Genomic DNA, 14,993 nt, shown 5'->3' on the forward strand with positions numbered 1-14,993 from the left:
ATACTTGCAGGGATGAACTGCTTCATTACTGAGTGGTTGTGAATGGAGTTGAACATTGTGCAACATCAACAAACATCCCTACATCAAACATTATAATAGTAGGAAGGCCATTGATGGAGTTGAAAATGACAAGGCCACTGCTCTGAGGAACTTGTGCTACGATGCACTGGGGTTGGGATGACTGACACTCCTAACCACAGCCATTGTCCTGTGTGTGTGATATGATTCCAGCAACTGTAATGTTTTCACATTGATCTCTTCAGGTTTAACAGTGTGAGAGATGAGTACAACTGATACAAAAATATGAAAATGAAGAAACTAAAATTGATACATGGGTAAATGAATAAAGCCAGTATGAACAGGATAAGACATGGATATTAGAATGCAGGAAGCAGAATCAGTCTGAGTAAGATAAGAATATCATAGCCTTTAGACAGAATCAGCAAGTTCACTGAATGAATGAGATAAGGGTCTTCTAGCCCCAGATAGAATTAGCAGGTTTGCATATGTAATTAGTAAGCCTTAGACAGTATTAGCCAGTTCTACATATGAAGAGGACACAGCCCTGAGGGTCGGGAAGGTGTAAATTAGAACAAAGACAGGGTTGTGAATAAGGACAATGAGGGCAATGACATGTCCTCCAAGTGCACAGAAACAGCACGTAGGCAGGCAGGATTTCCTAATGCCAAACCTCTCCAGGAGGCAGAAGAATGTAAGGGGGGGGGGGGTGTTATTCCTATACTGAGATAAACTGTATAAAAGTTGGGTGAGCCCCAGTGTATGTGTGTATTCCCATGGTAAGGGGAAGCACCTAACTTTGCATTGTTGTTTAATAAATGTTCTTTGTTCTCAATTTTTGTCTCAAGCAATTTCTGTGAAGGTACATCTATTTCTAACAACAGGGTCCCTTAATGCTGCACTCAGTCACACTGGTATCAAAGGCAGGTCACTCTCAGCACTCTGGAACTGGAACTATTTAGACCAGTTGTGATGAGTTCTTGAATCAAAACCTAAATAGGCCAGCTTCTGATTCTAAATGAACTAGTAATCTGCAATGGACAATAAAATTCGATCATATGGGCCTGCATCCATTTTAATGCTAAACAATGGTGACATTAATCCTCCAGGCCTTGTATGTGAAATACCCAATGAATACCCAGTTTACATAACTAAAACTGACAGATTCCCAGAAAATCTTTCAAAGGTTTTGCTCATACCTTGAAGGGCTCAAGCCCAAAACGTTGGTTATGTATCTTTAGCTTTGCTATATAAACAACACTGGAGTTTCTTCAGCTTTGAGTTTTAATTACATAACTAAAACTCCAGGTTTGCATAAACTTCAGCTCTGCCGTCACATTTAAAAATTACCCAGGAAGACACATGGGCTTTTTTGGAAGCACATATACCTGGAAATTTCATGTAGGTGAGGGGAAACATGGGGAAGAGAAGATGGCAAATCTTGTGTCGACAATTTGTTTTATGATTTAAATTTTATTGAGTTCTGTAAAATGTTTCCCCAAACCCTCGAGTCAGTGTTAAAGTTATGTAAATCTTAAGTTACAAAACAAACATCCATAAAATAGAAAAAAAATGACAGCAAAGATACCAATATAATAACCATATGTGTCTATTTAGACCTGTGGTTTTCAAACTAACCCCTGAACTCTTGCATTCTACCTTAAATAATCCCTATGCCATCAGTGCTCTGTGATTAGTAAGGGATTGTTTAAGGTGGTATGTGAGTGGGAAGGAAAGGTTGTGAACCACTGCCCCAGACCAATTGTTACTGAAATATTTTGCTTGAGAAAAAATGGTAATTGGTCTATTTCCTTTGGAGTTATGAAACTGTGCACATAACAAGTCAATTAGGTACGATTAAAACAGTGGTTTTCAAAGTTTTTCTTTCCACTCACATGACACCTTAAGCAATCCCTTACTAATCACAGAGCACTTACAGCATAAGTATTGCTTAAGGTGGCATGTGAGTTTAGGGGGGCAGTTCAAAAATCACCGATTTCGACCTCTATTAACAAATAAAAACTGTCGTTCATTAATATGCTTCACTGCAAAATCCACCATTTTTCCCCACCCCTCCCCAAGGAAACCTAGATATTTGTGTTTGGATGTTCAATTCAAACTGTTTGTAAGACACGAGTTCAAACGCTGCCTGCCATTTTGGAGGCCCACTCCTGAAATGATGGTTCCCCCCCCCCCCCTTAAATTCCTCCATCCTCTAAGTAGAAATGGTCTACCTACCATTATACTTGTCTGACTCCAATTTATCCCCAAATAACCCAAGTGTGTCTCCCAAGGCAAAGAGTCTGGGCAAATACAAATACTCATCCAAAATTCTTGAATTCTGGGACAAGACCAAAGTGAATGTACTAAGTCCCCTTTATCCACCTCACAGCACCAGCATTTGGGGTTAAACTGAATTAGGCGCACTCTCAGGTCTTTTGTGTGTTGCGAGTCCAGAGGACCCCAAAACCCAGCACCAATAAAAATCTACCAAGACAAATGGTTACTTAAACAAAAGTTGCTTTTAATTTTCTTTAAACATAAAAGCAGGATCAAACTTTAACTTATTTACTATTAACTTAATAGTAAATTGTAATGTGGATACAAGTTCAAAAAAAAGTTTGATTCACAGTCCAATCTCACTTCTCACTCCTCCAAGTTCAGGCAATTCTTAAACTGTGCACAAAATTCAACATTTATGAATTTTCACCAGGCTCTGGTGAAAAGTTAAATGGTTACTTCTCAGGAAGGTTCTAGTTGCTTTCAGAGAGAGATTTGTTGTTCATCGGACACACACAAACTGATACCCTCCGATCAGCCACTTCAGTGTCTTGCCCCATCATGGGCTTTCCAAATGATAATCTCTTCTTCCAGGTCACCACAGAGTTCCTTTCGTTTCCCATATTTCAGGAGAAACGCTCTAGCAACACACTCTCTCTCTCTCTTTTTCTCTCTGCATGCAAAACCACACGATCCCTCAAAATGCAGAAGAAGCCAGACAGATTGCCACCACCAGAATCATTTTCCACCTGCCCATCTGTTGCTTTAAAGATAATAGTCCATTTACTCCACAGCATCAGTCCATCTAACACCTACCTGTGAAGTCTCCATAGGCACTCTTCAAAGTTTCTACAAAGTCATTGTGGACATGGAAGTCTCCCGTTCAGCAAAAATTTTAAATGAGATGTCTTTTGTGAAGTCTTTGTCTATGAAGTGACCTACACTAAACCCACACAATCTCTTTTAAAGACATATTAACATATAAAATATTATATAACCCGTAACGTATAATTTTAATACTTTTACAAATTTAAGTTCTTGGGAGTCACTATCTCAGAGGATCTTTCCTGGACCCAACACACTAACGGCATTGTGAAGAAAGCACCTCAGTGCCTCTACTTCCCCATGTGTTTGCGAAGGTTTGGTATGACATGGGAAACCCCAGCAAATTTCTACAATAAATCTGAAATCCCCAAGTAATTACTGTCCTGATGACAATAGAGTAAAAAGTGGGATAATATTTATAAGGCTGCAGTGAAGGAACAACTACTGATGAGGTTTCAAATTTCTCTATCTTTGCTGTGTGCAAGACCTTGATGTCAGCATGGACACTTTTTAACTGTTCTCTGCCTGAAGGTCTCTGTATGATGTACTATTTATTTTTTGAGTGTTCAGTGAGGGTTGCACAGAGAGTCTCCAATTTGCATTGCTAAAGGGGGAAATGTGGACGGCGTAACTTGTGCTAACTGCAGTAAACCATCAGATGTGTTGAGACGAACAATCCAAGGAAGTGTTTGGGTCAATTTCCTGATGGGTCCAATTTCATCCAGACATCATCCCCAACCTGACCTGTCACAAGTTTCATGCACAATTAATGCACAATAAACAGGTGCTAATGGATCAATGGCCAGGCTATACTTTTGATGAGTTCAATTTATTCTCTGGCGATTCACCATGGTCATCAGCATAAAGAATGTGGTTGACCCATCAAAAAAGCACAGTCATCACTCCATGACACAAATAATGAGTGGATATTAGAAAACAGTTCTACTATGTTGTCTTGAATGGTGTCACTTCAGAAATACCTCAATAGAGAACGATGGCTTGCACAAAATCATTTTAAGCAAAACTTAATGCTCTTTATTGAACTGAGATCAATTTTTACAACATATAACCTTAGCACGATATGGGAATGAAATTTTATATAATAAATGGTGGAAATGGAATTGTATTTATTCCTCAGAAAATCTTTAGGCTGGTTTTCAACCAGCATCCCATCCTTATTCAAATAAGGAGAACATTAATCTTCAGTCCACATAGATGATCTAGGGCATATGACTGGTTAGGCCCCATTGAGAGGATGCCACTCATCTGCACACCCAAGGTGTATTCTTATAATCATCTAAAGCTACAGTGGCTTAGGAGCAAACCAAACGTTGCTTCTTCTGCATTTTGAGAGGGCTCTAGTCAGGGATTCCCAGCAGTCAGTGTAGAAAGACATTATCTCAGAGGAGTCTTAAAGTGCTCCTGGAAATGGTGCGCTCTAACAGGGCAACTAGTAAAGTGCCTCATTTGGAGTTTGGTGTCAGACAGATGAACAATATGGGCACTTACTCCCTTTCCCTCTCTCCAGCACAGCCTTCAGATAACTGTGGTCTCTCCTCCGACCCCCCCCCCCCAAAAAAATTTTGATGACTTCAAAAGGTGAAGTCATTGATAGGAGGGACTAACCACAGTTGAGAGTAGTCTTCATTCATTTTCTTCCCATGAGAATCACAGCAAAAATAAACTTACTTTTATGCTTGCAGAATTGCCCTCTTAAGTACACGAGGGCTCTGGTGCCTGACTAAGGTGGCCACCTCAGATCCATAATGACTGGCTGAAGTTCCATCACACACAACAGGATATTTTATTTCTAATTTGACATCCAAAAGCAAACAGTCAGCCATAAACATTGACTGTCCATTTCTCTCCATGACACTGCCTGACCTGTTGAATCCCCCCCCCCAGCTTCTCAATCCACATGAAAATGTGCCCTTTGGCCCACAGTGTTCACGCCATTGATCACGAGCAAGTCTGGGTGAAAGCCATGTTTTATTCAGCACTTATTACAAACAACTCTCCTCACCCACCCACACAACAGGAACAATTTAAATTTGCTAATTAATCCAGCAACCCACATATTCTTTAGTGGGAGGAAACCAGAGCAACCAAAGGAAACTCTGTGCAGTCACAGGGAGAAAGTGCAAATTCCGCATGGTGGTCAGAATTAAAATCGGGCCACAAAACTCAGGCAGCTGCTCTGCTTGCTGTGCCCCCTGCACCAGCCCTTCACAATGCCCAATTTCTGCTGCTTCTTACTTGCCCACATAACTATGCAAAGCTTCATTAGTAAACACGGAGTTGAGCCTTACACAATTCACATTTACCAGTTGTAAGTGAACTTTACCAGATGCAGAATGAGTAACAATAACCTTCGTGGCAAGTTGCTGTTTACCAGAGGTCTGGTGGTAGATTATTTGCACATTGCATGGGTAGAGAGGTTGAGAAGGTTAAGAAAGGAAACAGTTTTTAAGTGAGTGCAATGGTAATTAAAATAGACTCCTGATTCTGTGAAAACATCATTTGAAACCAATTGGAAAAAATCCCTTTTTTGCAAGACTCGGCCTTCTCCACAACGAATGGGGAAACAATAAATTTGCATTTCTTAAAACAAATTGCTGCATTTTTACCAGAAGAGTGTAAATGTTCTGACTCTAGCACCAAGTTAAAATAATCGTTAGAATGAATATTTAACATTTTGGTAGTGAAATAACTTTTATTTGCAGATTTTACAATTTTCACTCTGACAACTTGACACAGATCCAAACTTAATCTACACGCTCAAGTAAACAGTTTTAAATATAGCTTCCTTTTTTCCAAGGACACTGTCAGACTGGAGTGGGATCCCTCAGGATGTTGTGAGTCATTCTTTAAACTGATATATATAAAATCTGCCATTTGGTTCACGGATCGCGAAGAAACCTAGTCCTTCTATGGATTACGCAAGTTTATGTTTTAGAAAGATCTCAATGAGTTAAAAGTTGATTCTGAATTTAGAAAAGGTTCAGTGTGTCACATATCTAACCCACTTTACAACTCTTAGATAATATTTGCATTTAATCAAAAATAGATTGCAAAAATCCTAAGCTATAAAAATATATTGTCTCATATTACAGCAGATATTAAATTTTTTAAAATGCCTTCATGTTTTGAAAGCTGATAGAAATCTTCATTACTTCAGTTGTTACCATGCACGTTGAATGGGAAAATTGAATATTTATTTAAATATAACATTTAAATTTCAAAATGTCAGTCGACATCACAAAGGTTCAAGGTTCAGGTATTTTCAAATTTTTTAAAATGTATTAACTATTGGGTATTCTTATTTGTTACTTAATATTTGTGAATGAGTGGCTCAGTGTAGTTTCTTAAAATTAAAAAAACCTTTAATATTCAAACAAAATATGGACATTGCAGGCAATTTATTGTCATAAGCAAGTCACAACATTCAATGTTTAGCAGGAGCATCATCTTGCAAATATTTATATTATGAACCATCTTACATTATTAAAAATAAATAAAAATAGTTGTGCATGAAAAGTAAGGCAATACCTTTGGTTCATTGATCATTCAGGAATCTGATGGCAGCGGGGAAGAAGCTGTCCCTCTGCCGCTGAGTGCTCATTTTTAGGCTCCTGTACCTCCTTCCCAATGGTAGCAGAGTGAAGAGGGCATGGCCTGGGCGGCGGGGGTCTTTGAGGTCAGAGGCTGCTTTTTTAAGTCACCACCTCATATAGATGCCCTCAATGGAGTCTGGTGCCTGCGGTGTTGCAGGCCGAGTTAACAACCCCCTGGAGTTTATTCTCGTCCTGAGATTTGGAGCCTCCACACCAGGCAGTGATGCAACCAGCCTGAATACTCTCCACGGTAGAAGTTTTTCCAGAGTCTTCGGCGACGTTCCGAATCTCCTCAAACACCTCACAAAGTATAGCCGCTGGCAGGTCTTCTTCATGATTGCATCAACATGGAGGGTCCAGGACAGATCCTCGGAGATGTTAACCCCCCAGGAATTTGAAGTTCTTGACCCTCTCCACTACTGAGCCTTCTATGAGGATTGGGTCATGTTCCGCTGACTCCCTCTCGAAGTCCACAATCATCTCCTTGGTTTGCTAATGTTGAGCGCAAGATTGTTGATGTGACGCCACTCAGAGCTGATCTATCTCCCTCCTGTCTGCTTCCTCATTGCCGTTTGATTCTGCTGACAACTGTGATGTCATTGTCAGACTTGTAGATAGCATTGGAATTGTGCCTGGCCTCACAGTCATAGATGTATAATGCAAAAGTCTCCGTTCTTAATTGAGCCTGAACTGACGAGGGACGTAGAACAGTACAGCATAGGAGAAGGCTCTTTGGTCCACATGTCTCAACCACATATGATCCAAAGGTTCATTAAAAATTCTGCTCCTCCACCCTCGTACAGATTAAACTCCATCTGCCATTTTTCTGTCTATATCTGTAGCTATATATTCTTTGATAGGACTCTACAGTGTACTAATCTTAGTGTCATTTCCAAACATTCTAACTCACCTACTTTTTCATCCATGTCATTTACAAACAAACAACGGGGGGTCCCAGCACCAATCCCTACAAAACACCACTGTTCTAGTTCACTGGGTCCCAGCCAGAATAGCAGCCTTTCACCTCTTCCCTCTGTATTCTAGTGGGCCAGCTATCCAGATGATTAATTCAGCATGGGTGCTCATGCATCTGTACCTTCTAGCTGTGGAAAGTCAACTCTATTGCTGGGTATCATACAGGCCAGACAAGGTAAGAAGGTAGATTTCCTTCACTGAAAGGCATTTGTGAACTGGATGGGTTTTGATGACAATCCAGTGGTTTTGTAGTCCTCAGTACAAAAGCAATCATTAAAAATAAATTCCAAATTATTTCGTGAAGAGATGGCAGTTGGGGAGATCTATCCTCCTCCAGCAAAATATAGGAACTCAGGGAAACTTCCAGTGTTCCTCGTGGCTAAGACTGCAGGAAGTGAGTTCATGTAGCTTCCAACTGACCGCAGATTGTACTTGCTCAGAAGTTAAATCAAGTTTACGGTCATCTGATTCCACAAGTACAAACCGACAACACAGCGATCTCTGGCCCTCAGGGCAAAACATGCAGACACACAACCAGATGTAACACACATACAGACAGACGATAGATATGCAAGGAAGTATATCTATAATAAATAGTTTCATGAATATCAGAGTCTCAGATGGTTAATGTGAGCAGTTCCTTTGGTTGTTCATCATTTTCACTGCCCGTGGGAAGAAGCTGTTCCTCAGCCTGGTGGTGCTGGCTCCGATGGGAGCAGCTGAAAGATGAATGCTGGTCGAAGGGGTCCTTGATGATTTTGCATGTCCTGTTCACATAATGATCCCGCTAGATCACATCGATGGTGGGTTGGAAGGGAGGGAGACCCCAGTGATCCTCTTTACCACCCTTATGGTCCTCAGATCTATTTCTCTGCAGCAACTGTGCCACACTGTGATACATCCAGCCAGGATGCTCTCGATGGAGTTCCTGTAGAAGGTTGAAATAATGGTGGCTGGTAACCTTGCCTGCTTCAATCTTCCCAGGAAGAGCAATTGATCTTGCGCCTTCCTGACAAGTGAGGAGATATTGTATTACACAACAGGTCACTAGTTAAGTGAACTCCAAGGAACTTTCCATTACAGAAATTGCTGATGCTGTTGGGTTCTTGATCAACTTGTTCATCTTGTCCACATTGAGCTTCAGGTTGTGACTCTCACACCCTATCAGGAGATTTCCCTCCTCTTCCCTGTAGTGCAACTCATCGTTGATGCTGATGAGGCCAATGACTGTGGTGTCATCTGGAAACTTGATGACACTGTTGGAGCTGGATCTGGTGAAGCAGTCGTGGGTCAGTAGTGTGAACGGGAGTGGGCTGAAAACAGCCCTGAGGTGGTGAGAGCATCATAGACAGAAGGTTTGGTGAGGTGGTTACATCAAAGGAGCAGGAACCAGAGTCTCCCTGTGGCCATTCCCATCTGTAACAAGTGTACGGTTTTGGATATTTTTGGAGGGGCACATGACCTTACAGGGGAGAACAGCAGAAGCTATGTCTGAATAAGTTAGTTATACCAGTGGTGTTTTAATTGATGCTGAATCTTTGGATATGGACCTAATATTTTTGGAGGGGCACATGACCTTACAGGGGAGAACAGCAGAAGCTATGTCTGAATAAGTTAGTTATACCAGTGGTGTTTTAATTGATGCTGAATCTTTGGATATGGACCTAATATTTTCTAAAAGCAGTCATGTGGAATAGCATTTGTTTCCTCAGGCCAAGATGTACATCATTTACCACTTCGTCCTTACACCTTCTTGGATACGGGGAGAAGTACAACCTGATGATCCAATTTGTCAACGTGTGGTCAAGGAATGGAGTGATTTTTGACGGTTGTGTAGCAGTGGTTGAGGGTGAGTAATCTGGTGAAAATGTCTGTTTCATTCCAAGAGATGGAACTTTGTTTTACAGGTAGACCCCAATTCATGATGGGCTCACATCGCAAGTAGAAATGATCATAAGTAGGGGTCTACCTGTACAGGTAGTATTTTGTCTAGCCCATGCCTCCCTACCACCAGGAGGCCAACATCCACACTGCTGCCAGAAGCCCGAGGTGGCGCTAGGCAACTTTGCTATGCTGTATGCTGGAAAGGTTTTGAATGGATAAACTTTAGTTTAGAACCCACAATCAGGTGCATCTCAGTTGAACTTTACCAAAATGGTGGCACCTTCTTGATGTGGCTACAAGCCTGGTAAATCTGATATGCTGTTGTGTTTTTGGATTTTAGACAGATATTTAGACATATATACAGCCCTTTCGGCCCACGAATTGCTGCCACCCAATTGACCTAAAACCCTGGTAAATTTTGAAAGGTGGGACAAATCCAGAACACTCAGAGGAAACCCATGGAGATATGGGGATAACGTACAAACTCTGGTATTTGAACCCCGGTCTCAGTCGTTGCCGTTGTAACAGCATTGCGCTAACCGCTTCACCAACCATGCCACCCAATGCTTCTTCCCCTATAAGGGTTTCTGCCACTCCCCTAGCCTTTCCTGCCATGAATCTGCAGTATTGGCAGGGGCCTCTCAACAACATTTACAAGAGTCTTGCCACTAAATTCAGTGGGAACGTTTACCAGTGTTGAGTGTGTGGAATGGAGCTCACTGCCTGGCCATTATGAGCCAGGGACAATAGCTCGGCTGTGCCAGAGGCTGCAGGAGTACAGGTGAGGAGGTTCATAAGAAAAAAAATCACCATGCAATGGATTGTTAACCACCACATCAGAACAGTCCCTTGCCAAAAATAACTAAGCAGGTGTTATTGGGGATCATGCTTACAATCTAATACCATTCTCTATGAAGAATGTTGAATTTTGTCAAGTAATTATTTTGGGAAAATTACTCATTTCTCATGTGCTGCTACCATGGAGAACATGTTTTCAAAAGAAAAAAATACTTTGAATTATATTTCAAGTCAAGGTTAAGAAAACAAGAGGTAATGGAAGTTTGATTTCCTGAGGGTTTTGTGATCCAACCTCCTCAAGTTAACAGAAAGGATATTAATTGCTTCTGGCTTCAAACTCAGCTTAACATTTCCTTCATTTCAGTAATTTCCCCATCAATTTATTTTTAAAGTCCATCTTGGGGGCAAAAAATTAAAACAAATAATCAAATTTTTACAGGTTTCTATTTTTCTAACTTAACCTCCATGCAACATTTGCAAACAACCTTTCAAAAAAAATTCCTTTCAATGTTTTCATTATCTGTCTCTCTCTCGCAAATGTTGGTTCTGGGGCACCTTAGTTTCTCACCCATGTCAGTCTTCATGTATCCACCTGACCATGAACATTACCAGGTTATTTGGCTATGCTGCAAGACCTCCAGACAGTGAGAGGTTCAGAATAGGAACCTTGGGCTTCAAGATGACCAGGTGAATTGTCGTATCCGATTGCCACTTCAGCTAAGAATAACTAGATCTGATTTCCTTTCCTGATTAGAAATAATCATTTACCTTGGAGCAAATATGAATAAATTCAGTGATTGAAGCTGCAGATGTTGACCAAAGAGAAAGGTTCCATTGACATTTGAGTATAGCTGACAGTCTAAAACTAGGGGGATAAACTGGTGACCCATCCAAATTCATGACCTTTCCTGCTGAGCAGGTCAAAAGCAGCTGTTGCAATGGAACACTCCTACAAGTCTCACACAACCCTATCTTGGAAATATGTCACTGATTCTGTGAATGCTATAGCTAAAATCTTGGATCAGCATTATGGGAACCATTTCATTGGAATGACTTCAGCAATTCAAAATGGTAGCATCATCACAGCCTGGTTTGGCAACTCAAGTGCCCAGGAATGCAAAAGACTGCAGAATGCATCAAAAATAGGCAGGTCCTTCATAGGTCTCTCTGACCTCCCATCCATTGCAGACATCTGTGCGAGAGCCTGCATTAAGGCAGCCAACATCCTAAAGGACCCCTCACCACCCTGGCGAGATGGACAAACTTAGGGTTGTTTTCTCTGGAATGCAGGAGGCTGAGGGGTGACCCGATAGAAGTTTTAAAAAATTATGAAAGGCAATGATTGGGTGGACAGTCAGAAGCTTTTCCCCAGGGCAAATGTGTCACACTGTAGAGGACATGTTTAAAGTGAGAGGAAGAAAGTTTAAGGGAGATGTGTGCAGGAAATATACAGAGAGTGGTAGGAACTTGAAGTAGTGATTGAAGCAGATATAATAGTAGATTTAAGAGGCCTATATAAACTGAATATGAAGGGGATGAAGGGACATCTCTTTAATGCAAGCAGCAGTTTTGGCTTGATTTGGACATCAGGTTCAGCACAGACATTGGGCCAAAGGGCCTATTCCAGTGCTGTGCTGTTCCATGTTATTTTAAATGTACCACTTTCTCCGGTAGCTCATTCCATGGATGCATCACCCTTTGTGTGAGAAAGTTTAGTCCCTTTTAAATCTTTCCCCTCTCATTTTAAACCCATGCCCCTCAGTTTTAGACTCTCCTATTCTGGGGAGAGGACTGTGACTATTCACCTTATCTATACCCCTCATGATTTTGTAAACCATTATAATGTAAGACTTCGCTCTGTCAACAAAGAATTCAGGCATATGCATCTTCTCCTCATTAACTGAGGGGAAGTCACCCTGAACAGCTTCTTCCTATGGGCAGTGAGAAGGCTGAACACTAACCATCAGATAAATATTTATTGACTTACCTGGATAGGAATACTTGTTTGCATATTTTGCACTGAAGACCGGAGAAAGCTGTTCCATTGGGTGGTACTTGTGGAATCAGATGACAATACACTTGATCCTGAGACATGGTTCCAGAGGGGGGACAAAATGAGGGGTATAAGCAAGTGGTGTTGATTGAATAGCTAAGTAGGACATTGAACAAATATCACGGCACGACATTGGAATCCCTCGCAAATTTTCACAGACGTATGGTGGAAAGTTTGATGACTGGCTGCATCATAGTCTAGTATGGGTATGAGCAGAAAACATTGGAAAAGGTAGTGGACAAAGCCCAGGACATCATAGCCGAAACCCTCCCCATCATCGAGAATATCTATAGGAATCGCTGTTGTCGGAGAGCAGCAGCATTCATCAGGGATCCACACCACCAGCACACACTCTGTTCTCACTGCTGCCATCAGGAAAGAGGTCTAGATGCCACAAGACTCACACCACTACTTATAAGAACAGCTGCTACCCCTCTATCATCAGACTCCTCAACAGCAAAGTCAAATTAGGGATTCATTTAAGGACTCTTGCACTTCATTGATTTTATTTTCCCTCTCTGTATTGTTTCCATTTCTTTATTTGTTTACAAGTGTACATATCTTGAGTACAGTTTTTTTTGCACAACAAATGGTAATTCTGGCTCATTTCCAGGAAAAATAATCTCAGGGTTGGATGTGATGCCATGTATGTACTCTGGCAACAAATCTGAACTTTGAAGTCTCTAGACCAGAGAGTGTTAGAATGTTCAAGCTTATGAACAAAACATGTCCTTTGTTTCTATATTATCCCATTTCCTTCTGTGTGTCTGCACCATGATGTCTTGTAAAGATCCCTGCATCTGAACTCCGACTTCCCGTTAGTTCTCTCCCAAAACACTCTTGCCACCCTTATTCTCAGATATTTTATCTGTCACGAAGTAACTTCCAATTCTGATGGAAGGCCTTTGACCTGAGGCGTTAATTCTCTTCTGCTCTCAACAGAAATTGCTTGTTATTTGCAGAATTCTCACACCTACTTGATGTGGATATCAAATTTGTAGCTCTGCCATTTCACACTCTTTTCAAATCATCACTGAATGTTTCCTTACTTATTTCTGTCATTAGTGTTAGAATTTTATCACTGTTGATTGGCAAAGGGTTTCTCTGTCCTCAAACTATATACATTCTGCCATTTCCACATCAATTTTCAAGCCTTTACGAAGTCTTGGCCCTTGACCCTTCAATATTCTTGGCTTCTGCACTGTTCTTTTTTTTCCCCTAATTTCGTGGCTCCACGAGAAACATTGAGCTCTCTGAGACTAAGGGAATTTGTATGTAATCCAAGTAGCACTGTGGGAGGAATCTTTGAATGAAACCCTTCCTTTTTGGTCCCCATGGTTCCATTATGAAGCAAGGTAGGGCTTCCTGCATCCAGTTGGACCTGCCCATCTACGTGCAGAGCCCTCACTGCCTTGAACGTGTGTGTGTTTCACATTTTAGCAGCAAGTCCCAGAGGAAGCAGGACACTGCCTTGTTCGCTCATTCTGTTTTGCTGGCTTGCATAGAGCAGAGTCATGGGTATTGGTGAAAATATAAGAAAGTTTGCTTGCCAATCAATTATTCACTGTCAATGACATGGAAAAGTGGTATACACTGTCACTGTCCTGGCACAATGTCCAGCAGTATTTTCAAAGCCTTTTCCTTTCACAGGGCTTGGCATAGGATACTTCCTGAAACCGAATGAGTCAAAAATCCCACCCTATGGTTGTTCCCTCAGCAATCATGGGAGGTTCAAATCCACACTTCGGAGCTGCAAGTTCCTAATTATTATCATTTGCACAAAGTAATGTCAAACTATCATGAATTTTAAAATGTAATATTATTGATTGAGTCCAGATTCCTTAAAGGTTGCAGAGTTAGCGTAGTGGTTAGTGCAAAGCTGTTACAGCGCCAATGACCAGAGGTTCAAATCCGGCATTGTCTGTAAGGAGTTTGTATATTCTCCCCATTATACTGATAGAGTGCTAGTAAAATTCTGACCACTAGAGGGAGTTGGGAGATGAGCTGTAACATCTTGGGTAAATTCAAAATGGATGCCTCTATAGGTCTTGTCTGTGTGAGTTCTAGTTAATAGATATGGTTGTTTTAAAAGAATCCAAGTTTCTTTATTACAATAAAAAAATCACATGGAATGAGGAGTGAGAACCAGCCTATGTAGCAGCAGAGAAATAGAAAGTGTGAAGGCTCCTGTTGCTGTAAATTGGACTGGAAATGTCGACCTTGAGTGGAGGTTCAAAGATTCATGCTGTACCTGCAAGCCATTGGACTCTATAGCAAACTTGATGCACCAAAGAGTTCACTGCTTCTTACATGCGAGAACCTCGAGCACTAAAGGTTTTCAATACATTTGTTTTTGCTGAGACAGAAAACATGGGCAAGTTTGACAAGGTTGTCAAGATGGTTTGATGAACACTGTTCATCAAAGAATAATGAAACGTTCAAGAGGAATGTGGTTCACTTGTGTACACAGAGAGAGCTTTTTTTTAAAAAAAGACTTGAAATTAAAAACCATTTTTATCTGATAAGACAAACAAATAAAGGGGCGG

General features: G+C 41.0%; 1 long non-coding RNA gene across 2 annotated transcripts in view; it reads left to right on the forward strand.

Moving 5' to 3' along the window:
• Positions 1-14,993, forward strand: part of LOC138747794 (uncharacterized) — a 72,772-nt gene that overhangs the window by 27,667 nt on the left and 30,112 nt on the right. The window contains exons 3-4 of one of the 2 annotated variants that reach the window (XR_011347659.1): positions 7,782-7,887; positions 9,425-9,561. This is a non-coding gene — a long non-coding RNA (uncharacterized lncRNA). The remainder of the gene's footprint in view (positions 1-7,781; positions 7,888-9,424; positions 9,562-14,993) is intronic. The other variant, XR_011347658.1, reaches the window with a different exon arrangement.

This window comes from Narcine bancroftii, chromosome 12 (genome assembly GCF_036971445.1).
Source record: "Narcine bancroftii isolate sNarBan1 chromosome 12, sNarBan1.hap1, whole genome shotgun sequence".
Lineage (NCBI taxonomy): Eukaryota > Metazoa > Chordata > Chondrichthyes > Torpediniformes > Narcinidae > Narcine > Narcine bancroftii.